Genomic DNA, 26779 nt, shown 5'->3' with positions numbered 1-26779 from the left:
AGTTGACGGTCCAGTATTAGTCCAAAGTATTTTAGTGAAGTACTTAACTGGTTCATGGTTCATGGTTGTGGTTCATGGTGTGGGTTCCTGTAGTCATGTCCTAGTTCATGAACCACGGGCAACGTATGAGTGGTCAAGTAAGTGGTCCCGACAGTCGGGATACCAGTTACTTTGGAATAAGGCTGGGCATCTCGGACATATTCTGAGTCGTGGTCACCTTTCTGCTCATAGGGCAAAGACTACCAAATCCACCGGTTAGTCCCTCAAGCGTTAGGGGTAAAACTCAATGGGACTCGGGACAAGTAAGACTAGCAACCTGCTTCCCCGATACTTTAAATATGATGCTGGCAACAATCAGAGCAAAATGCCTCGGACCTTTGGAGGTGACGGAGTCCCACCTCTAACTGACAAACCAGGGTCTCCTAAGATACGACTTGGCAAACAAATGGTAATGAGATGGGGAGCTATTAATATCAATGGGGGCTACTCTGGGAAGAAGGTAGAGCTGGCAGAGGCTTCAAGTAAGATGGGGCTGGACGTTTTAGCTGTTAGTGACATCCGGGTAAGGGGTGAGAAAGAAGAGGAAGTGGGAGAATACAAGGTCTACCTGTCAGGAGTCAAAGCAGGAATTGCACAATGGGGTGTAGGGCTTTACATCAGGAAAGAAATGGAACCCAGCGTAGTTGCAGTAAGGTATGTAAACGAACGACTGATGTGGATAGATTTGACAGTGTCTAGCAAGAAAATTAGGATTGTGTCAGTATATTCGCATTGTGAAGGGACAGATCAAGATAAGATGGATAGTTTTTATGAGGCACTCAGTGATGTAGTTGTTAGAGTAAAGGACAGGGACAGTGTTGTGCTCATGGGTGATTTTAATGCCAGGATTGGAAATCGAACAGAAGGGTATGAAACGGTTATGGGTAAATTTGGAGAGGATATGGAGGCTAACAGGAACGGGAAACAACTCTTGGATTTCTGTGCCAGTATGGGATTAGTAATCACAAATTCCTTTTTTAAACGTAAGAACATTCACCGGTATACCTGGGAAGGCAGGGGAACCAGATCTGTCATTGACTAGATAATAACAGATCAGGAACTCAGGAAGGCTGTGAGGGACACACGTGTATTCAGGGGATTCTTTGATGACACTGATCATTATTTAATCTGCAGTGAAATTGGGTTTGTGAGGCCGAAAGTGCAGGAGGTGAGGTCTATATGTAGGAGGATAAGAGTGGAGAAACTTCAGGATAAGGAATCAGGTACAAGTACATAACAGCAATCTCAGAAACGTACCAGTTAGTTGAATGTAGTCAATTACAGTCATTGGAAAAGGAATGGACAAGGTACAGGGACACAGTACTAGAAGTGGCTAAAGAATGTCTTGGAACAGTAGTGTGTAAAAGTAGGATGAAGCAAACAGCCTGGTGGAATGACACAGTCAAGGCAGCCTGTAAAAGGAAAAAGAAGGCGTATCAAAAATGGCTACATACTAGAACTCAGGTAGACAGAGAAAGTTATGTTGAAGAAAGAAACAAAGCCAAACATATAATTGCAGCATCCAAGAAGAAATCTTGGGAAGACTTTGGAAACAGGTTGGAGACTATGGGTCAAGCTGCTGGAAAACCATTCTGGAGTGTAATTAGCAGTCTTCGAAAGGGAGGTAAGAAGGAAATGACAAGTATTTTGGATAGGTGAGGAACACTGCTGGTGAATCCTGTGGATGCCTTGGGCAGATGGAGGGAATATTTTGAAGAGTTGCTCAATGTAGGTGAAAATACGATCAGCAATATTTCAGATTTCGAGGTAGAATGGGATAGGAATGATGATGGAAATAGGATCACGTTTGAGGAAGTGGACAAAATGGTCAATAGATTGCAGTGCAATAAAGCACCTGGGGTGGATGAAGTTAAGTTGGAACTCATCAAATACAGTGGAATGCCAGGTCTTAAATGGCTACACAGGATAATTGAAATGGCCTGGGAGTCGGGACTGGTTCCATCAGACTGGACAAAAGCAGTAATCACACCAATCTTTAAACATGGAAACAGAAAAGATTGTAACAACTACAGAGGTATCTCTTTAATCAGCGTTGTGGGTAAAATCTTCTCAGGTATTGTTGAAAGGAAAGTGCGAGTATTAGTTGAGGACCAATTGGATGAAAATCAGTGTGGGTTTAGGCCTCTTAGAGGTTGTCAGCACCAGATCTTTAGCTTACGGCAAATAATGGAGAAGTGTTATGAGTGGAACAGGGAACTGTATCTATGCTTTATAGATCTAGAAAAGGCATATGACCGGGTTCCTAGGAGGAAGTTATTGTCTGTTCTACGAAATTATGGAATAGGAGGCAAACTTTTGCAAGCAATTAAAGGTCTTTACATGGATAGTCAGGCAGCAGTTAGAGTTGACGGTAAATTGAGTTCATGGTTCACAGTAGTTTCAGGGATAAGACAAGGCTGCAACCTGTCTCCACTGTTGTTCATATTATTTATGGATCATATGTTGAAAACAATAGACTGGCTGGGTGAGATTAAGATATGTGAACACAAAATAAGCAGTCTTGCATATGAGGATGACTTAGTTGTGATGACAGATTCGATAGAAAGTTTACAAAGTAATATTTCAGAGCTAGATCAGAAATGTAAGGACTATGGTATGAAGATTAGCATCTCCAAAACGAAAGTAATGTCAGTGGGAAAGAAATGTAAACGGATTGAGTGCCAAATAGGAGGAACAAAGTTAGAACAGGTGGACGGTTTCAAGTACTTAGGATGCATATTCTCACAGGATGGCAACATAGTGAAAGAACTGGAAGCGAGGTGTAGCAAAGCTAATGCAGTGAGCGCTCAGCTACGATCTACTCTCTTCTGCAAGAAGGAAGTTAGTACCAAGACTAAGTTATCTGTGCACCGTTCAATCTTTCGACCAACTTTGTTGAATGGAAGCGAAAGCAGGGTGGATTCAGGTTACCCTATCAACAAGGTTGAGGTTACGGATATGAAAGTAGCTAGGATGATTGCAGGTACTAGTAGATGGTAACAATGGCAGGAGGGTGTCCACAATGAGGAAATCAAAGAAAAACTGGGAATGAACTCTATAGATGTAGCAGTCAGGATGAACAGGCTTAGATGGTGGGGTCATGTTACACGCATGGGAGAAGCAAGGTTACCCAAGAGACTCATGGGTTCAGCAGTAGAGGGTAGGAGGAGTCGGGGCAGACCAAGGAGAAGGTACCTGGATTCGGTTAAGAATGATTTTGAAGTAATAGTTTCAACATCAAAAGAGGCACCAATGTTAGCACTGAATAGGGGATCATGGAGGAATTTTATAAGGGGGCTATGCTCCAGACTGAACGCTGAAAGGCATAATCAGTCTTAAATGATGATGATGATGATGATGATGATGATGATGATGACTTAACTGGTTAGGGCGGTTGTAATAGGCAAGATAGAAGTATAGAAGCGAAAGCTGCGGGTAGGGAAAGCTTCATGTGATGGCGTTTTAATAGAGTTTCGCACAACTATGTTAGGCGCATGTACAACCTGTATATACATTAACATTTGACATTATTCACAATAAAAACGTAAAATTAAAGGACTCATATGGTAGTGCCAACCAATTACTGCTAACTTACAATCGCAAATGTGACGTCCACATGCAAAAAGGGGAAGTTCGGCCATTTGTCACTGTGCCAGCACACACAACCCAATCAAATCACTATTCAACTAAAACCATATTTGAAAGTCAACGTCTTAAAACTGTCTCGTTAGAGATATAAAGAGGCCTACAGGATAACAAATACAATACTGGTCAACGACATTATTGCGTAAATATGACTAATCTAGAAGTATACAGTAAATGATAAATCTCTCAAGTATTTTTCCCACCCCTAAGAGCGGAGCGGGCCCTTTAATATCCGGTCCATTAAAGAGCGAGTGAATCCCATTTTTGGCATCTAAACGTTATGGATATTCGCTCACAGAAACTGAGGTTACTTTATTCCTGCACATAGATTTTCTTCATGTCTCAGCATCGTCATTAACGTGAGATTTGTGACGCCTCCAGTTGCTGCCTACTGGCATTTTCACGATCAGCGAAAGTGTAATGTCATTTCTATGCTCAGCCAGTATTCTTCATCTGGTCGTGATACGTGAAAACGAGGCGACACAACACTATCTGTAATTTCAGTCAATATTTGTTGATAATGTCCGCTGTTTACACTAATTTGAGTCTATATTCAGCGTTACACTAATTTTTAAAGACTCTTTGGTTAATAATTTTAGATTCAAATTATTACTACTGACTACGTGCGTTGTTTAGCGGTTGTCACCAAAGATTCATTAACAGTTACTAGACGGCCGATTCGATTTGCAAAATTAATTGATATCTTTGATCAGAGTAGCACATGCGTACCGAATTAATTCCTTCAAAAGACACAGTGTTCATTTAACACAGCTCGATGGTTTGTCCGTTGAAAATTATTCCCTTTAATATCAATGTGGAATAAGCTGTTATTTTTATTATTATTGTCCAGAGATAATCCAACACACGGTTCACTTCTCGTGATACTCTGTTCGAAATCGTAGGACACTACTGTTTTTCCTTAACTCGTTTCGTATTAACACAGTTTCTTTGATATGATTCACAACTATGAATGATCACACTTTAGCTCGATAATATATGTTTAAAGAGGATCCATGTCCGCCTCCGGTAGCTGAGTGGTCAGCGCGGCAAGATGTCAATACTAAGGGCCCGGTTTCGGTTCCCGGCTGGGTCGGAGATTTTCTCCACTCAGGAACTGGGTGCTGTGTTGTCCTAATCATCATCATTTCGTCCCCATCGACGCGCAAGCCACCGAAGTGGCGTAAAATCGAAAGACTTGCACCCGGCGAACGGTCTTCCCGACGGGAGGTCCTAGTCACACGACAACGGGGTCTATAATCGAAAATCAAGTTGCGACGCGATGTTTGAATAGTACCTTCGGCAACAACTGAAGTTCTGAAATTGGAATTAATGATGTAGATCTTTTATCGACTGAGATGTTCGTTGGAAGTTAGCGTTATCTCAATTTTGTTAGTTTTCGCACTTTTGAGGGTAAATTGAACGAACATAAATTTACTTTTAACGAACCCGGCTTCCAAAGAATATAACTATCTCAGGCTGTGGCGCGTGAACTTAACAGGCACGAGTATTCCGGACTGAAACCTCAGACATTAAAGTCTCGAGCACAAAGACTCCCAGCTGATAAGGACTCCCAGAAACTAAGGACTCCCAGACGCTACAGACGTTAACAATACGTACGTTGTGTTTATATAGCAGTTGTGAAACAAAAGGGACTTTCGTTAGAAACTCTTTGAATAAAGCCCCTTGCTACTTTACATATACTACTCTATTCCATTGGCTCTTATTATTCTTTTATTTAATTTTCTCTACTTTAAATCGAGAATTCATGATCTTATATGAAATACGGGAATTGTTCACGGCCAGTTCGAATAAGTTTCAGTATCAAAAAACACCAGATGTATAACGAGCGGTTACAGATGTGAAGGAAACCATGCCATACCGGTGTGCAAATCATGTGAACGTTATCATGTGTAGCTTTATATTTCAATTGTTTCTGTGTTCTGTAAAGATAGTGAGATGAGAATAGCTTATTATTCACCTAGAAGTGAAACCATATAAAACTCAGAACTTTTTCAGTGTGTGAAGTAAACCTTCGTGTTTCAATCATATCGGTGATAAGAACCTATCTAAGATTATGAAATTTATTTCAGTGTCATAATAATCATCTGTGTTAATTTCGATGTTGTTCTGTTCAAAAATACGAAGAGGATATTGTCGTCGTTTTCGTTCTTCTTCCTCCAGCGTCGTAACTAAAATGTAATAACATTTCTATCCTGTAAATGATACTGCGAAATAATAACTCACATTTAATTTGTTTATGCCTTTATTTAGAAATACTGTGTTTACTCCTGTTATCCACTTAATACAGACTTTTGTATAATTTTGAGCCTTTTAAATTCGTTGAAAGTGCTTGGTTTGGCGTCACAACGATCACACACCATAAGCACATTTCAGTAGTTGCAAATCTAGCCTGTAATCCATGTTCTTAAGGAAGTCCGACCACTATTATTGTTACTATTATTATTACTGTTATTGTTATTAAATTATTATTATTATCTTGCAAATCATTTATTTCGGGTGAAATCTCAAAATTATACTGTCTTGTGTCCCCACACTCGGCTGCTCTCAAACCACGCCATCTGTTCCTGAGGCTGTCAGTTCATTGGATGAAAGAAAGGTATTTTGCAAAACTTGTATGTAACAAGAAGAGAGAAAAGGCAGTTCTCACCTTTTTTCAGTCTTTAATTAAACGTGTTCTATCTCTCTTCTTGCCAGCAACATACTGCAGTCACACATCAGCAACACTTTATTTTCTCACTTAAATTTCAAAAACCAACATTGAAAGAAGCATTACACTTTCGACCGTTTTAATGACCATTTGATAAATCTTCTGTCTACGAAATTTTAGTTTCATTGCTTCATTACAAATTTTTTGTATGTGTTTCATGTACAATGAAAATGGCAATCGACTATAAGGAAAATTGTTGGAAGTACCAAAAGGACTTATGGAAATTTATAAAACAAAGTACTAAGATTTTGTTAAATTGATGTTACTCATGACACAACAAATAAGGTAAGGACATTATTTATTGTCATTTGCCTGTGTGTATCACAACTGTTGCCAGTCAATTTGTTATTCAAAATATGGTCACCTTAAGTTTTAGTAATTACTTACAATGCACAAGGTAGCTGACTTTTCACCGCGTGTGCCCAGCATGGCGCAATTCAGCTACATTTTTTCACCAAGTTTGTGTCTCCTTTCTGGAACTTTCGTGTTCTGGAGTATTATATTTGTGAGTTCTTATTAATCTAAAATACATATATATACACTCACATAATTCTAGCCATGTTTATGCTGTGGCAAAGATATGGGAGTCAATAAAAACGGAATCTGAAACATATGATGCCGAAGCTAATAAATCCGCCGATGCAGCTGTTGAAAATATTGACGCTTCAGCACACGAAATAGAGTCGCAAGCTGAGAGCGAAGAAATTGTCCAATCTACCACCCCCTCCCAAGATCCACTGACATCACTATATTGTAGTCCAGAGGCAACGAAAAAAACGAATTTTTGTAGTTATCATTACAGCAAATGGAAATGTCATCTGAAATGTCGTCTAAACTGAGAAACGTGTCAACGGATGTAACAAATTCGTCATTACAACAAAATGAAATGTCAGCTAAGCGAAATGAAATGTCGTCTAAATTGACAAATCTATCTTCACAACAGGATGCTTTAGCAACCGAAATCTGGAAATTGAAAGTAGCATAGCAAGGCATTCCTGATACCATACGAACTGATGAACAAATTCTTATAAAAGATTTGTTACGAGAGCTAAATGAAAAGGTATATAATTTTACTGCTGAGCAAGAGATTCCCTTTACTGAGGGAAGGTTTTTGCAGGGTTTCTCAAAATGGATATTGTATAATGACACATAGATCAACGAAAGATTAGATTTTGAATTACATGTTGTTATACAACGATCTTTTACTGAAGCGTTTTCTCAGAGAGGCACTTCAGAAGAATCTGTTACAACAAATAGTAGTATGTAGCATGAGTTATCCACTCTTAAACAGATGACATATCACCCTCTGTTAAAACTACAAGTGGTGAATACAATAGCCACCTGCCGTATGACAGAACGTGTAGAGACGAAGTAGATCATACTGGTCTGTCACTTAATCACGTACCCTGTGGGATAGGGTCAAGCACTTCTTTGTCACCTGTGTTGCTACAATAAACCTCAATGAAACAAAGTTTCAGGTTTTCACACCTGATAAGAAAAATATTCATCCTGTCATGTTGATAAAATCTTTTAAGGGAATGTTGCCTACAGCTAGATCGGATCAAAGAAAAAATTCATTTCACTACAGCTTTCATTCAGGGAGAGGCCTCCTTCGGGCAACTTAAATGGCTGAAACCTGCAAACTTATGAACAAGTAGAGAAGGCGTTCTTGTCTGGTCAAATTGTACACAGGGAAAATTCTACAAAGAGGTGCTTAACTGAGAGCCATTCCTCAGTAATGGGAAAGCCTTTGAAAATTCACCGAAAAGTGTTTAAATAAGACCAGGTATTGGGATGGACCTGTTTCGCACACAGACGAGTCGCGAATACTGAAAGTGAAGTTGCCTCATGACAGCGATAAATTAGTACACGTTCCAGAGACAAGTTTCATATCCTCAACAGACTAGCGATGTAATACGTGAAGATACTAAGATGAATAATAACAATAACAATGGTAGCATAGATCAGTTCGCCCCACTGTGTGCACCGCTTTACAATCATGGAAGATCAAAACACTGTCACGTTACGTTAACTTTGTGATGCAGTCCGCACCACCTCCATTGCACAATGTTCCACCTCCTGACCGAGGTCCGCCGAACTGTAACAAACGGAGAAGAGCTAATAATAGACACCACCGTGGATAGTAACAGATTAGGTCAATGGCTATACAGTAACACTAATAACCAGTGGAATTCAAACACGGGAGACCACAGGCAGTCTAATGTAAACAGTACTCACTAGCGAGGTTATTCAGTACAAAACCATGCTGTTGACACGAACTGAGGAGCATAGAATGTTATTGAATTAACTGAGGAATCCGACCCCGCTATGAATCACTCAGGAACTAGATCCAACTGCAGTATGACCTCCGATTACTATCTTGAAATGGAGAGAGGGCAGAGAGCATAATGTGTTGAAGTATAATAATGACGCGGACATTAGAAAACAGGCTACTACTATGGCTACGGTGTAAAAGATTCCAGCTACAGTTGGATGATGACATTTCAAAGTGCAAATGGTTCAAATGGCTCTGAGCACTATGGGACTCAACATCTGAGGTCATAAGTCCCCTAGAACGTAGAACTACTTAAACCTAACTAACCTAAGGACATCACACACATCCATGCCCGAGGCAGGATTCGAACCTGCGACCGTAGCGGTCACGCGGTTCCAGACTGAAGCGCCTTTAACCGCACGGCCACACCGGCCGGCTTCAAAGTGCAGATGCAGGTTGAGTTAGTTACAGAAAATGGAGCTAAGGGGTGCCTGTTCCTTACTGCGTGTGGTTTAATTACAAAATGCACTTTCATCGTGGAGTTTCTGAGGGAGAGGAATGCAAGGATCGACTTACCATTCTGGTTGCATATTTAATAAAAAACAGGGCCGAACATGGTAAATACTAACCGGTCGTAAAATCAAGTATATTAAGGCAAGAGATGCACACATCAGTAGTCAATCTCTACACTGTAGTTCCGCAAGGAATGAAGATCACATTGATGACCAAAAAATGACTCAAATGGCTCTAAGCACTATGGGACTTAACATCTGAGGTCATCAGTCCATTAGACTTAGAACTACTTAAACCTAACTAATCTAAGAACATCACGTACATCCATGCGAGCCGCGCGACTGCTACGGTCGCAGGTTCGAATCCTGCCTCGGGCATGGATGTGTGTGATGTCCTTAGGTTAGTTAGGTTTAAGTAGTTCTAAGTCTAGTGGACTGATGACCATAGACGTTAAGTCCCATAGTGCTCAGAGCCAATTGAACCATTTGAACCACATCCATGCCCGAGGCAGGATTCGAACCTGCGACCGTAGCAGCAGTGCGGTACCAGACTGAAGTGCCTAGAACCGCTCGGCCACAGAGGCCGGCGATGATGACAGGTCTAGCTAGAATCCTCCACTTTTAACTTCCAACAACAGGCCGAGTTAAAAGATTTATTATTGAAATATATACATGTTTTTGATAAAAATCCATGTATTTTAATTATTTATCATTATGACAGGGAAGAACACTTTAACAAAATTTACTGCCAAAACACGTACTGGGTCCCATGGACGGAACGAAAAGCAGTCGCCACGGAAATACGACAATTATTGAAGTGGAGGATTGTAGAACCATCACTGTCAATTTATGCAGCTAACCAAGAAAGACGTTGGATAGAGTATCTTGAAGTACTCGAACAAACAGTAAACCATCTGCCACTGCTCACCACATAGCACACACCTGCTGAACTAGTACGTGAGCTACAAGAAAGAAATGAATGGGTAGATCCTCTTCCTTGGCTCAAGAGAAGAACGCTCTTGGGAACATAAGGTAATGTAAATTTTATTCAACTTACAAAATAAGCACACTTTTTCTGAGTCATCAATCTTCTGACTGAGTTGATAATTATTATGATGAGAAGTTAGATATAAAGATATCAGGTAAGAGCCTGCATACTTTTGAAAAACTCAGCCAAATTCTTCTCTTCTACACTGGAAGCACTGCAAATGGCAACTACTTTACGCATGTCCTTGAAATATTATCATGGTGGGTCAAGAACGGAGCTACTGTTAGACTATCCTAGAACAAATAAAATAGATTGTATTCGCATCTTACGATGTATCTACGTTGATGATTAGTACTATTTGACTTTTACTAAAGTTTGTAAACACGTAACTACTGAAATTTTCCCGGCGTATTTCTTCTTCTAATAATTTCCGGGTATGCACGAGATTTGGCATAAATACCGCGACTGCACCTGGGCTCTTCAGTAGTTGTGTACTCACCTGATGATGGCCGGACGTCTCTGGGCCGAAATATCGTGGCAGAATGTCGACGGGATCCGGCTGCATACCCGGAAATTATTAGAAGAACACATAACTAATTTGTTGCGTGTTAGTAACTACCTTAACTGGTGAAATGAGAAGAAAATATTGGAACCATATATATATATATATATATATATATATATATATATATATGGAATACATATACACTGAGAGAAGCCTATATCATTGTCGCTAATGGCACTGAAGCACTTGTTACGGGTGGAGAATTTGGATGATCTGAACTCAGATTAAGAAACCTCTGCCTCACTATTTGTACTTATTAATCTGAATACTAGGCACTGCACTGGCTGTGTACGGAATGACTAACTGGAATGTATGTATGTAAACAGCAGCTGTTAGAAAGACAAACCAAAGAGACATTTTAGCATTAGAGTGTATCTTGTATGAACTGTGAACTAAGGCAATGAAAAGTACATGTTGTGTTACTGCGCAAAGCATCTGCACAGAGTCGTGAATTTTGTAAAATTTTCCACTACCTCTGTTAGTTTAGTATAAATAATGCGAGGTTATCCTACTTAATATTAATTTGCCTGTAACATAAAAGGACGAAGACACTTTGTGTGCATAAAGCAAGACCCATCAGAGACTGGTATATGAAGGAAACGCCTTCATTACTAATTATTTGTAAACATACGGGGTAAATTGTTGCTATAATGTAAAGATGAAGATTTGATTTTGTATTAATAGAATTCACAACCTTGTGGATGGTGACGTTACTACATATAAACAGGCTATGAATGATTACTTTTTTTTTAACACTTCGCGAATTCTCAGTAAATATTCTGCTCTGATTTTAACCTTCCTTTCTGTTCTTTTTGTGTTTTCTCAAGCTTTCGGGTTTGGATTTGACTTAAAGTAAAAACGCAAAGCTTAATTTTGTGTTATGAATGAATAAATGGTGGTGTCATGGTCTACATGAATGAAGAAACACAAAATAATTTTGAGGATCCACTAGCTCAGGTTAAAGTCGCGCAACAACTATCTCATGGTATCGAATTTGTTTTCTGTTACGAATTATGGGTGTGGCTAGCACTGAAATATGAACATATTTATTTTTTAAATACACTGAGGTGACAAAAGCCATACGACAGCGATATCCGCATATACATATGGTGGTAGCATCGCTTACACAAGATATAAAAAGGCGGTGCGGTGGTGTAGCTGTCATTTGTATTCACGTGACTCATATGAAAAGGTTTCGAATTATGACGGCGCGACGGGAATTAACACACTTTGAATGCGGAATGGTAGTTGGAGATAGACATCCACTTCGGAAATCGATAGGGGAATTCAATATTCCGAATCCACAAAGTCAAGAGTGTGCCAAGAATACATTTCAGGCATTACATTTCACCATGGACCACATTGTAGCCGACGGCCTTCACTTAACGAGCGAGAGCAGCGGCATTTATGTAGAGATGTCATTGCTAACAAGCAAGCAACACTGAGTGCAATAACAGGTCAAATCAATGTGAGACGTACAACGAACGTATCTGTGGGGAGAAATTTGGTGTTAATGGACTATGGCAGCAGCGCCTCTCCTCGGCTCGTGATCATCTCGTTTGGACTCTTAGACGACTCTCAAACTGTGATATGGTTAGATGAGTCCAGATTTCAATTGGTAAGAGCTGTTGGTAGGGATCGAGTGTGGCGAAGACCCCATGAGGCCTTGGACCCAGGTTGTCAACAAGGCACTGTGCAAGCTGGTGACGGATCCATTATGACGTGAGCTGTGTTTACACGGAATGGACTGGGTCCTCTGGCCCAACTGAACCGGTCACTGGGGAGTGGAGGATGAGGCTTATATGTGGCGTGGTTGATATCTTCAACAGACCAAATATTTTACACCTGATGGGAACTAAGCTACTTGTACGGGCAGGTAATGTCGCTCGGATGAAGGAACTTTGAGGCCTTTGAAATCCAATGGATTTTACTCCCCACAGAAGAAGACCACTACGTAGACCAAAGAAAAGATGGAAATATAGAATTCATGACGACTTGCTGCAGATCAGCGTAGAAGGTGATTGGCGGCAGAAAGAAGGAAACCGAATTCATTATCAGAGGACCGTCGTCGCTGCGCGCGGTCCTCTTCCCGTTGAAAACTTTTATTTCAGATATTTCTAATTATTATTGTTCTGATGAAAGACGAACAGAAATGCGTAAAGCTCCACCTCTGACAATATTAGTATTTTGTCTGAGAACAATAAAAGACAAAAATTTATTACTCATCCTATAAATCATGAAAAAATCTAATTCTCTTGTATCTGACTCTGATTATAAAAATATTCTCTAACTGCTCCTGACATTTCATACAATAATGCTCCTGCACGCAACAGACAACTTACCTCGTATTGCCGCCGCAACTGCGTGAATATTCAGCATCCAGGAACGTGCTAAACTAATTCAAAAGAAATACTGCAATCCATGCAGAACGCAATGCTTGGTCACAACTACTGATAAAACAACTGGCACTTTTTTTATATAGATACTGAATTATCGGGAAGGTTTTGGTCAACAAGCTTTAAGAGGTGTAAAATGAAAGAAACCAATAAAACTTTTAATTTACTACGATAACAGATAATTTAAACACTGATAAACTTTACTTGAACATCTCATGTATTTCAAGAGTTTAAATAGCAACAAGTTTAATTATTCCACAATGTCTACAGTCAATAATCACGCACCTGGTCACAACAAAGGTACCAATATTACTCTCAATGTATGCATACACAAATCTGACAAAATCCCTCCAGTGCGCAAGCAAGCAACAATTAACAACAGTAAAAAGGTAAATTACCAAAAATCCTCAATTAATACCAAGGTCTCCTCCGGCGCTACTAGCACAGTCAGGACAAGCTGCGACCTCATCTGTCGCGCGGCTTCTCCCCACCGTAGGCTGCGTCCGACTACTCTGAACAACGCACCCACACAGAACAGCCAAACCATCTTAACTGGAGGCACTGTAGAAAAATACTGCCATATCACAATCTAAGCTTTAGTGAAAAAAAAATGAAAATCAGCCATGAACCACCTTTCATCACCTTATAGTACATTCCGAACACGACAACGTCACCTGCCCGATAGGTTTTACCACTGTTCACATCCATTAAAAAAGGCCGCCCGACTGAGGTATCACTGAAAATATTGCTTCTGTCACCAAAACCAAGATGACTTCTTAATTTGCCATACCATCAAGACGAGTGCTGCCCGTACCACTATGTCCCTGGTAAAGTCTATCAAGGCAAGTATGGATACCTGCGAAATCACCACCGCCGAAAAAGAGGAAGGACAATCCAGAATTTGGCAAAGGAACACTGGGCTGAAAAATGTGACGCTAACAATTACGACCATGAGGGACAATCTATCACAGGAGCGTACTACTCGTCAAAAGGAAGTTATTAAACGTTGCTGTCTCCTCCGACCCTCCGCCTAATCCTACGTATTCTCCCGACGTGGCATCCATGACTTCTTTCTCTTAACTTGGTTGAAGAAAACATGGTGTGGCAGGTACGAGGGGCGTTCAAAATGAGTGCAACACTTTTTTTCTGGAAGCAGGTGGTTTTATTCAGGATTACAATACAACGTATTATTCTCTACTTTTTTGGCTGCAAAACTCTCTTTTTCAACGTAATCTCCGTTCAATACGACAGCCTTACGCAGCCTTACTGGAAAAGCCAGTGCCTGCTTGATGCCACTCTACTGACCAACGTCGGATTCAACGTCTTGCCGCATTAGTAACCTCCACATAATCCACGTACTGCTTCCCACGGAGTCTGTCCCTCTTTGGACCAAAAAGATGAAAATCGCAAGGTGTGAAATACGGGCTGTAGAGTGGATGAGGAAGAACAGTCCAATTACGTTTCTCTCGTGTGCACAGATTTGTCACAGTCAGCTTCGTAGCATGCAACAAATTCCGCACAGAAGGTCCTCTGTTACTCTTTACGATTTTCTATGAGGCGGCGAGGAACCCAGTGGGTACAAACCTTTCAGTATTCCAACTGGTGGACAAGTGTGTCAGCACTAGTAACAGAGACGTCCACTTGTGCGGCGAGGTGTTTGTTTGTGATACGTCCATTACCTCGAATGAGAATGTCGGCACGTTCCATCACTGCATGAGTCGCAACTGGGGCCGGCCGTGGTGGCCGGGCCGTTCTAGGCGCTCAGTCCGGAACCGCGTGACGGTCGTAGGTTCGAATCTTGCCGCGGGCATGGATGTGTGTGATGTTCTTAGGTTACTTAGGTTTAAGTAGTTCTAAGTTCTAGGGGACTGATGGCTCTGAGCACTATGGGACTTAACTTCTGAGGTCATCAGTCCCCAAGAACTTAGAACTACTAACTAACCTAAGGACATCACACACACCCATGCCCGGGGCAGGATTCGAACCTGCGACCGTAATGGTCGCGCGGCTCCAGACTGTAGCGCCTAGAACCTCTCGGCCACTCCGGCCGTCAGGGACTGATGACCACAGATGTTACGTCCCACAGCGCTCAGAGCCATTTGAACCACTCGCAGCTGGGTGCGGCCGCCCAGCACGCGGGAGATCGCCCTGGCTTCCGCGACCTTGTTGCGATTATGACAGACGGCTTGCCCAAAGGCTCACCATGCTTTTGTTCACTGCCAGGTCTCCTTAGATTGCAAGCACCTATGAATTCTGCGATGCTCTGGTTTTCCGCCATAAGAAACTCAATGACAGCGCTCTGTTTAGAAAGCAATCCATTACAGACTCTTGAAGACTACGTATAGCACCACCAGCTATAGGAATTTCTTGAAACTATAGGGGATGAAGCCGCAATATTCAACAATGTCCTGCAAAAAATTCCGCATTTTTTTTTCAACCCAAACTCAATGAGAAAAGGAGTATTTCATTACTTATTGAGGGCCCCTCGTATTTCAAAAATGATGACGAGGGTTGTTTTTGAGATAGAACGTTTCCTTTACAGTCAAAATACCTGAGTTGTACAACCAATTTTTCCATCAAATGATCCACTGCTGGAAAAATATGTCGCGTTGAAAAGGGAATATGTAGAGATGAACAAACAGTATCACCAAGTCTCATGGTCGCCGTTTGATTCTTTTGGTTGTCCTCGTACAAGCTCGTGATTCCCTTTTAATAACAGTGTCACCTTTAACAGTATCTCCTTATCTTTCAAATCCATATTGTTGCTTGTATGTCGTTATGGAACATCAGCAGTCACTTCTTTCATTTTTGATACGTTTTCGGCTATGTTTAGTTTATTTGTGGTGTTCAAGAAGTTATTCGGTCTCCCACTGTAAATAAATGGTCAAAATAATAATTTGTACTACTTTGTGTAACCTACAAGTGCCATTTCGCTACAGATTATCCTTTGTTACAGTAATTTGCTCAAGCACGTATCCATTACACTGAAAACGAAACAGCTCTTCTGGCGATGTCTTTTTCTGTAATTGTGTCTATTGCCATTCCTGGTGCATGTTCTGAGATACAGGAGTTGGACAAAAATATGGGAACACGGTGATATATGCGTGCTGGAACAAAAAATGGAGGTGCTAGGCAAGGCTCCAGGTTATACTGTTTTATGTCACCACCAACAGCACCTGTACACTGTCCACAATACATTGATAGTGTAAGCCGTTGTCGAAACAGTGTTCTGTGCATGTATGAGCTGAACGAATTCGAATGTGGGCAAACTTTTGGTGCTCGTATGGTGTGTGCTTCCGTGACCAAGTGGGCGTAGTGTTTGGTGCTTCAAAAGGCACCGTACTAAATGTTTATGCCACATGCAGAGTAAGCGGAGAAACATCACCCGCTGAGTCACAACACGAACGAAACTGTGTGTTGATTGGTCGAGACAGACGGTTATTGAAGAGGATCGTGACGAAAAATAAAAGGGCAACAGATTCAAAAGTCACTGCAGAACTGAAAAACTGAAAGTCCCCCTCGCAAGCCCCGTTAGTACCAAAACAACACGAAGGGACCTCCAAAAACAGGGAATTACAGGACGAGGTGGTATTACAAAAACCACCCATCAGTGATGCAAATGCCCGTAACAGGAAAACGTGTTGCCGACGCTGTAAATACTGGAGTATGGAGCAACGGAAGAAAGTAATTTGGAAGGATGAGGCTTCTGTTACACTTTTTCGAACTTCTGGCCGAGTCTACGTCCCAAGAATGAAATATCGCGGGAGTTCCATGACGAACTGGGCAGCCATATAGCCGTAGTGTTATTCCATGGGCCCCATGGTTACTCTGTGACGTCGAATTAGTGTCACGAATCATGTGACCATTTTGGCGATTGGTACGATTGTTCCCCAACGATAATGCAGTATTCCAAGACGAAAAGGCCTCGGTCCAGCCAGCTTACATAAGCTAGAACTGATTTTGTGAGGACGAGGAAGAGTTTTAGCATGTCTCCTGCTCGTCACAGTCACCAGATCTCAATATTATTGAGACTTTGTGGTCCATTTATGACTATCCACTTCCATCATTTTTACCTGAACTCGTCACTTTCCTGCTAGAGAGCGGTATAAGATTCCCTCGATAACCATAAAGGACCAATATTTATCCACTCCGAGGCGACTGTATTTCCTACGCCGTATTAAGTGCGATAATGTGTTGTGCTTTTCGGTGTTTCCATATTTTTGCCCACCCCTTGTATACCATACTAACAGTACCGAACGACAAAATGTTTTGTAACAGTTTATTTTGAAACCGATTTCTCTGCAGAATCCACCGAAATTTGCCAACAGACGCTCAGCTCTGCAAGGAAATCAACATTCCGGTAATGGTGAGATCATAACAGATTGAATCCGAGCTCAGTTTGACCTGATATCTAGAAGTAATTAAGACTCATAGCTGGTGTAGATGAAATTCAGAGGATAACATTTGACTTGTTTCTCTAGTTATTCATGCACCATCTGTCTTTTTCCGGATTTGTTTTTCCCGAGTTAAGTGCTCAAACAATACGAAGTCGCTTATCGATCTTTACCTCGACGATTATTAATCTTTCGGCGAGGCAGCTGCAGTATTTTATTTCTCCTCCCAGACCTCATCAATTATAAAGGCAACAGCTGCCGCTACATGACGTTCTAAGTGAGTTTCTGTGTTTATCTTCGTGAAAGGTCACAAGTATTGGGCATTTTATCTCTAATCCGTTGTTTTCTTTACTGCTGTGACGTCAGTCCGTTTTCCTATAGATACTTGTGGAAGTTCTCTCTGTCAGTTGTAAATCTCCTCTGAAATTTGAACTTTGTAATTTACAATTAATCAGCGTCCATTCTCTTGAAATGGAACGTGTTAGATTCCTTATGTGTCTAATATTTTATTACTTTTCAAGTAATAGGATGTCTCTCAGGGGTACGGGCTGGAACACTGGAGGCTTTCTTCATTTCTAAGTTCCTTTCCCGCTTCTCTTCCTATTCTGTACCAACACAAACGTCATCTTTCTGTGAGATATAAGTGGTCAGGTCATCAGTTTACCATTTGCGCATTTCGGGTGTAACACACTATTCAGCTATAGCAATGCTTCACTTTTACCGTGACAGATGAGTAAGATTTTATACGTTCGGATTTCTCCAGAAGTGACAAGGCTTTATTCACCTAAATGTAGCAATACCTTAAAATGTGGGCGGCTGTTGGATTTCAGAGATATGCTCATGAGATTTGGCTAGAATGAGTATGAAAATGCGTGAGCATCAATAAGGACCAAGCACACGGTAGTAGCAGTAACATAAACGATTTGTTTTGTGAAGTTTGAAGTCTTACCTTGTATGCGTTCTAGAGCAAAAAAGTGAACCGTGTTTCTGAGCGTATATCTACAACAGTTGAGCGTGCAGGTTCAAATGGTTCAAATGGCTCTGAGCACTATGGAACTTAACTTCTGAGGTCATCAGTCCCCTAGAACTTAGAACTACTTAAACCTAACTAACCTAAGGACATCACACACATCCATGCCTGAGGCAGGTTTCGAACCTGCGACCACAGCAGTCGCGCGGTTCCAGACTGTAGCGCCTAGAACCGCTCGGCCACCCTGGCTGACGAGCGTGCAGTTAAGGATAGGTACCACGAAAATAACTCGCCAAATAAGAATCTAAACAAGGTCCTACAGAACTGGAAATTGTGGAGAATAAGACGTAACTAAAAGTATCTACTGATGGCATAGGTATGTCGAATCATGTTTTGGCATTGTAAAGAAAAGTTGTTTGCTTAATTTAATCTGCAAATATGCTGCTATTAGAGATTCATCATCAAACAATGATGGTAATTACTACAGTTCTCACCGAAGTCGGTTTCATTTGTGAGAAACTGCCCTTCCACTGTCATGAATACATTCTTACATAATGTATAGAACGTTTTGTGACATCGAAATGTATGGGAAGATCCTTTTATCACTTTTTTACTCGTGAGTACCACATAGTAGGGAACTGCAACGCTGATATTGATTTTACCTGTGGAAATATAAACTGAAATTGTGAATGAAGAGATGTAAATTGATTTGCATTCAGTTTTTTTATTTTTTATTTATTTATTTATTTATTTATTTATTGCTCACGTTGAAAACTTCTTTAACAACTGTGTATGTAAGAAATCTCTGGAGATTATTGCAAGACACTTCATGAACCGCTAAACTCAGGAGCGGTCATCGCTTACTGCTTACAACCGAGTAGGATGGCGGTTCAGATCTCATTCGGCAATGCAGACTGAAGTTTCTCGTTTCTCCGTAAGTCATTTAAGGCAAATACTGGAATATTTTATTTAAAAAAGTATTTCTCCATACCGTTGTTGTTTTCCACCTGAGCCACATAATTTAAGCGTTTGTTTATTATACATAATAATTAGTCAATTATAATTTGGAACTAATTACGAAACGGTTATTCTGCTCTTGTTTCATGTCGAACGAGTTGGGATCGGAGCAGCAGAGCTTCGTATACGTCGTTAGAGTAGTGCCCTTCAAAACGAAGCGTCATTTCAGCCGATAAACAGTGATTACGAGAAGATAGTGCATTGTTTTTCTCTTTCCCTGTGATCGTTATTGAAACACTGTGTAACTGTGAAACAAAAATATATTGTAAGCGACTTCTGCTAAACATATTCTAGTTATTTACCATTTGTATCTCCTCCTGAAACACTGTCACATTCCTCACGATGCAACACAGTGTAACTTGTAATTCCACAAAAACATAAGTAAGCGTTTCATTTATCAAACGTAGAAGAATTTGTTACATTTCTAATTTAACTTGGAGAAGTTCAAACAAAAAACGAAAGAATACTTTTAAAGAGTTACTAGATAGTTGTAGTAGGCTTATCCATCCCATTATTATGAAAATGTATACCACCTAAAATATTAATGTCATTTTCAAAAGTTATAAAAGTTGTCTTATACAGGGTGATACAAAAAGGTACGGCCAAACTTTCAGGAAACATTCCTCACACACAAATAAAGAAAAGATTTTACGTGGATATGTGTCCGGAAACGCTTAATTTCCATGTTAGATCTCATTTTAGTTTCGTCAGTATGTGATCAAATTGTAAATTTTCACAATCAACATGTGTGGGCTGACGAGAATCCGCACGCAATTGTGCAATCACGTCATCAACACAGATTTTCTGTGAACTTTTGGGCAGGCATTGTTGGTGATGTCTTGATTGGGCCCCATGTTCTTCCACGTACGCTCAATGGAGCACGTTATCATGATTTCAAACGGGATACGCTACCTGTGCTGCTAGAACATGTGCCTTTACAAGTGAGCAACATGTAGTTCATGCACGATCGAGCTCCTGCACAATTCAGTCGAAGTGTTCATACGCTTCTCAACAACAGATTCGGCGACCGATGGATTGGTAGAGGCGGACCAATTCCATGGCCTCCACGCTCTCCTGACCTCAACCCTCTTGACTTTCATTTGCGGGGACATTTGAAAGCTCTTGTCTACGCAACCCCGGTACCAAATGTAGAGACTCTTCGTGCTCGTATTGTGGACGACTGTGATACAATACGCCATTCTCCAGGGCTGCATCAGCGCATCAGGGATTCCATGCGACGGAGGGTGGATGCATGTATCCTCGCTAACGGAGGACATTTTGAACATTTCCTACAACAAAGTGTTTGAAGTCACGCTGGTACGTTCTGTTGCTGTGTGTTTCCATTCCATGATTAATGTGATTTGAAGATAAGTAATAAAATGAGTTCTAACATGGACACATTTCCACATAACATATTTTCTTTCTTTGTGTGTGAGGAATGTTTCCTGAACGTTTGGCCGTACCTATTTGTAACACCCTGTATATATTATAAATGACAAAGTTTGTGCTTATGTTATTATGTTTGTTACTTCTTCACGCTGAAACTACTGGACAGATTTGGATGAAATTAGAAATGGAGATAGCTCATACCCCGAAGTAACAAATAGGCTAACTTATATATACCCACCTTTCAAAGAGGTGACGGTGGGGGTAGAAAAGTAGTGTGGCCCATGACGCACAAATACCTATATTTAATTCATCCAGCATTTCAGAGTGAGAGCACTTCGTGATTTGCAACAAACTTTACGAGAAAACTTCAAACCTCTAGGATACATTTCTCACTAACAACCCTCACAAAAAATGATGAAAACATTTTACGGCTTACTATATTTTCGATGTTCATGCAGTAAAACTTTGCAATACTTTTTTTCAGACAATACCCACATGGACCACTGCATGTACCAGAAATATTATATCATTGTATGACAGACAGTTCAGGAGCTATGATGTCGTAAACACTGAGATATGTGCAAAACTGTTGCACCATGTATGACGTTTTAATTTATCACTTCTTTACTGCCAACTCCATTCACAACATGTTCAGTATCCACACATGGCCCTGAACGTTCCTACGAAAACATATTGCACCACACATAGTACAAGAGATATGACGTCAGATATTGAGATGCATGAGGAAGTGCAGCAACATGTATGACGTTTTAATTTATTACTTCTTTACTACTAACTCTATTCACAACATTTCGCAGACAGTATTCAGATATGTCTCTGAATGTAATTATAAATGTATATCATTGTAAGAGACATACTTCTGGCGATATGACGCCATTCACACTGAAATGCTTGAAAAACGACTACTAACTCTATTAACCACACATTTCCCAGACAGTAGCCACATGTACCCGCAAAATAATATCATTTTCTGGCACATATTTCAGGAGATTCCACGTCGTAAGCACTGAGCTGCGTGAAAATTAAACTGAAGGGTGAAAATCGCTAAAGTTATTGGTGAAATACGTGTAAAAAACATGTTAAATACATGTGAAACATGTTTGACATTTTCTCGCGTCCGTCGGCCGTCGTAATTTAATATATTATTATTATTTTGATTGTTGCCGACTTACGTGGTGGGCCTTAATAAAAATGATATTTCATTCAATTTTGATGTACGATTAAATGCTTTTGTATAGTTCTCCTTTTTAACAATATTAATCTTAAATTATTTGTTACGTTAATGAGTGCTAGACTCGCTGAATCTTAAAACATGAGCATATAAGTTGAACAATGGAATAAACTTTTCATATTAATTTCCTCGGCTAGTCAGTTCACTTTAAAGCAAAAAATCTTTAGTTATTGATTACAATTGCGGCCCAGACACGCGCGAGAGTATTTTTTCTTACCTCAGTTAACCATTGCATTGTGTGTGTGTGTGGGTTGAGGTTTTCGGGCGCTAAACAGCGTGGTCATCAGCGCCCAAACGCATAGAAACAGGAACACATGCGGAGAAGAGACGAAGACTGACAGCGAACAAGGAGAACGGCTAAAAGACACAGACCTGACGCAGTTACAAATCCTCACATACAGAGGCAAAACAAGAGGAGAAGAAACGCACTAAAAAGGAAAGGAAACACAAGGAAAAGAGAACAGAAATTGAAGGAAAACAAGTAGGTAATCGTGACTGGCGGACCTCTTACCTAAAACCTGGGTGAACCAGTCACCCAGCAGCACATTAAAATCCTCTCCCTAAAATCCGAGGCAACAAATTGGACAGGACACAAAACCGTAAGACCTTAACCACAGTCGTTGCGTCGTCTTGCAAAATAGAGGGCAAATCCGGTGGCAAGGAAACCACCGCCCTCTGGTCAGAGAATAAAGGACAGTCAAGTAAAACGTGGCGCACAGTTATCAGGTCGCCACAAACACTACAGATTGGGGGGTCCTCCCGCCGGAGTAAAAAACCGTGCGTTAAGGGACTGTGCCCGATGCGGAGGCGGGTGAGGAGAACCTCATCCCGCCTGCATGACTGGTAGGATGTACGCCATGGCCGCGTGGTGGCCTTGACCAGACGCAGCTTATTTTCACCGACTGCCAGCCACTCCTCTTCCCATTGACGCATAACACGAGAACGCAAAAGGGAGGTAACAGCATGGAGGGGGACGGCACATTCAACAACGTGAGGGAGGGAACATGCATCTTTGGCAGCCACATCCGCCAGTTCGTTTCCCCTAATACCCACGTGCCCCGGCACCCAGCAGAAAGAAACCTCCTTCCCCTGCCGTTGCAGGTGGAGTAGGGCATCATGGATGTTCTGGACGACCGTATCCGCTGGGTACAAGTGTTGCATGGTCTGAAGGGCACTCAGAGAGTCAGAACAGATGAGAAACTTAAGACTGGGAACACATCTCATCTGCTCCAATGCCCGCAAGATCGCAAACAATTCGGCATCAAAGATGGTAAACGCTGCAGGAAGCCGTAATTTGATGACTCGATCAGGGAAAACCACAGCACAACCTACAGAGTCCCCCTGTTTAGAGCCATCCGTAAATACTGGTACATGGTCAGGATGCTGGTTTAAAATATCGTAAAATAAGGAGGTAAAAACAAACGCAGGAGTGCAGCTCCTCCGGTACTCTGACAAGTCTAAAAGGACGCTGGGCCTCTGGAGCAACCAGGGAGGCAGGCGGGTAAAACCCTGGAGTTGGGGTGCCACACGCTCCACACCAAGGGACTCAAGCAAATGCTTGGCACGAATCCCAAATGGTCTCGTTGCCCTTGGACGACTGGAAAAGAGACATTCCATAGGGGGTCGGGCAACAGTAGGGTACGCAGGGGAGGTAGGACAGGCAAGGAATTGACACACCCGTCGCACCATGAGGAGTTTCCGCCGGATGGCGAGCGGCGGTTCCCCTGCCTCAGCACACAGGCTGGGGATGGGACTGGTACGGAAGGCACCAGTGGCCAGCCTGATACCCTCATGGTGTACTGCGTCAAGAATCTTCAGATACGAAGGCCTCGCTGACCCATACACAGTGCATCCATAGTCAAGACGCGACCGGACGAAAGCCCTATAAAACTGCAGCAGACGCGCCCGATCTGCTCCCCAGGACCGATGGCTCAAACACTTCAAAATATTCAGCGCCTTCAGGGCCCGCACCTTGAGGTCTTTAAGGTGCGGCAACCACGACAACTTGGAATCAAAAGTGAGGCCCAGGAACCTCACAGTGTCTCTAAAAGGAAGAATGGTGCCCCTCAGACGCAATTCAGGGGAGGTAAAAGCACGTCGAGAACGATTAAAATGAACACACACACATTTGTCTGCAGAAAAGGTAAAACCCGTCTTCGCAGTCCATGCCTCTAATCGCTTTATCGTAAGCTGCAGCTGCCGACTAGCAGTGACAAGACTGGAGGAAGAACAGAAAACAGCAAAATCGTCCACAAACAAGGAGCACTGGGCAGGACTCCGGATTGTGGACGTGATACTGTTAATGGCGACGGCAAAGAGGGTGACACTTAAAACGCTTCCCTGAGGTACACCATTCTCCTGCACGTACAAATCAGATAGCACATTACCAACCCGATATCGAAAGACGCGGCGGGAAAGAAAGGACCGAATGAAGATGGGGAGATGGCCACGAAAGCCCCACTGATGGAGTTGATTGAGGATAAGGCGGCGCCAAGTAGTGTCATACGCCTTATTAATGTCAAAGAATACACCTAGACAATGCTGGTTACGTAAGAAGGCCTGCTGGATGACCGCCTCAAGCAGGGTCAAGTTGTCTATAGTTGAACGACATCTCCGAAAGCCACACTGAGAGTGGCTAAGGAGCTACCTGGTCTCGAGCAGCCAAACCAGGCGACGGTTGACCATGCGTTCCAATGTCTTCCCGACACAGCTCGTCAAAGCAATACTCCGATAACTACTGGGATGCATTCGGTCCTTTCCCGGTTTGAGGAGGGGAACCAAAATCGCCTCCCTCCACGAGTCAGGGAACGTGCCGGATGACCATATCATATTAAAACAATTCAGGAGTACTTCCTTGGATGGCAGCAACAAGTGCTGCAGCATGCTGTACAGGATTTGATCAGCACCTGGTGAAGTATCATGAGCCACAGACAGCGCCGAATCCAGTTCCCACATTGTGAAGGGGCAGTTGTAGGGTTCAGAATTTGGAGACCGGAAGTCCAAGTGATCCCTCTCGATAGCAGTGCGGTAGCGGCAGAAATCTGGATCACAGTTCATAGTGGCAGTAGATTCGGCAAAATACGTGGCCAGTGTCTGGGCAATGTCTCTCGGCGCCGTGAGTAGACTACCCTGATGCAGCAATGCTGTGACAGGTAGTTGGCTGCGTTTCCCGGAGATCCTCCTGATGGCTTCCCACACTTTTGTTGAACTAGTGGAGCGGGAGATGGAGTTCAAGAACGATTGCCATGACCGTCGTTTGCTCTCTTTAATCACTCGCCGCGCCTTGGCCCTTGCCACCCGAAAGGCCGCAAGATTGTCAGCTGAGGGACGGCACTTGAAGCGGCGCAGAGCTGCACGGCGGGCTCGGATGGCTGAGCGGCACTCAGTGGTCCACCAAGGGACAAGGCGCCTCTTGGGATGACTTGAGGACCGTGGGATCGACAATTCAGCAGCATGGGAGATCACGGCTGTAACATGGTCGACCCATTCGTGGACGCTGGCACGGTGTTCCAAAACAGCTAAATCGCTGAAAAGTGTCCAGTCAGCTCTGCAGAGGTTCCACCTGGGTGGCACTGGTAATGCTACAGTCTCATCCAGGAGGCGAATCCAAAGGGGGAAGTGGTCACTAGAATGGAGGTCAGCGGCAACCTCCCACAGAGCAGAATCCGCGAGTGCTGGAGAGCAAAAGGAAAGGTCAATAGCTGACGACGACCCAGAAGCAGTACAGAAATGAGTGGGAGCACCAGAGTTGAGGATGCACAGTTCTTCGGATGCCATGAGGCTTTCCAGAATGCGACCCCTGGGGCAAGTAGTCGTAGAGCCCCATAAGACATTATGAGCATTGAAGTCCCCCAGAAGGAGAAATGGGCGGGGGAGTTGGGTAATAAGGTCTGTGAGAGCCTCAGAGTCTATGGCGTCCTGAGGCGGTAAGTAAACGGAACAGATTGTGAGCCTCTGCCCCACAAGAAGGTCAACTGCAACTGCTTGCAAGCCCGTAACGAGAGGGAGCTCAGATGAGTGGTGCATGTCATGGACAAAAACCGCAACACCACCCTTTGCCCTTTCCCCCATCAGATCATCTTTTCGATACACGGTATAGCCCCGTAAAGAAGGAGCATCAGTGGCCCGGAAATGTGTCTCTTGGAGACATAAGCACAAGGGGCGCTCTCGTACAAGGAGTTGTAATTCGGCCACATGCGTCCTGTACCCATTCAGGTTCCACTGTAATATGGGAGCCAGTGATCAGGGTGGCTGAATTTTCACCCTGCCCCTGTGCTTTGGAGGAGAGCCCGTACTGGCCGGAGATTTATTCCTGGGGCGAGAAGATCGCCCCCGGTCGACGTCAATGTCCATCAGCTCCGATGGCGACCCAAGGGAGATGTCAGATAGTACGATGGCATCATCATCGGACTGACCGTGACTAGTCTCCTCAGGTGGCAAAACCTTCACCTTTGGCGTCTTCGTCTTGGGGGGCTTAGAATGCAGAACCTTGTCAACAGTTGGAGCTTTACTCGCCTGGGCAGAAGGTGCCATATGGGGAGGTGCAGGAAGTACCCCAATGTCAGCAACCACGGCCTTGTCCGATGTTGTGGGAAGAGCTGCAGGTTGC

Source organism: Schistocerca piceifrons, chromosome 1 (genome assembly GCF_021461385.2).
Source record: "Schistocerca piceifrons isolate TAMUIC-IGC-003096 chromosome 1, iqSchPice1.1, whole genome shotgun sequence".
In the NCBI taxonomy this organism is placed as follows: Eukaryota; Metazoa; Arthropoda; class Insecta; order Orthoptera; family Acrididae; genus Schistocerca; species Schistocerca piceifrons.
This window is presented reverse-complemented; position numbering follows the sequence as displayed.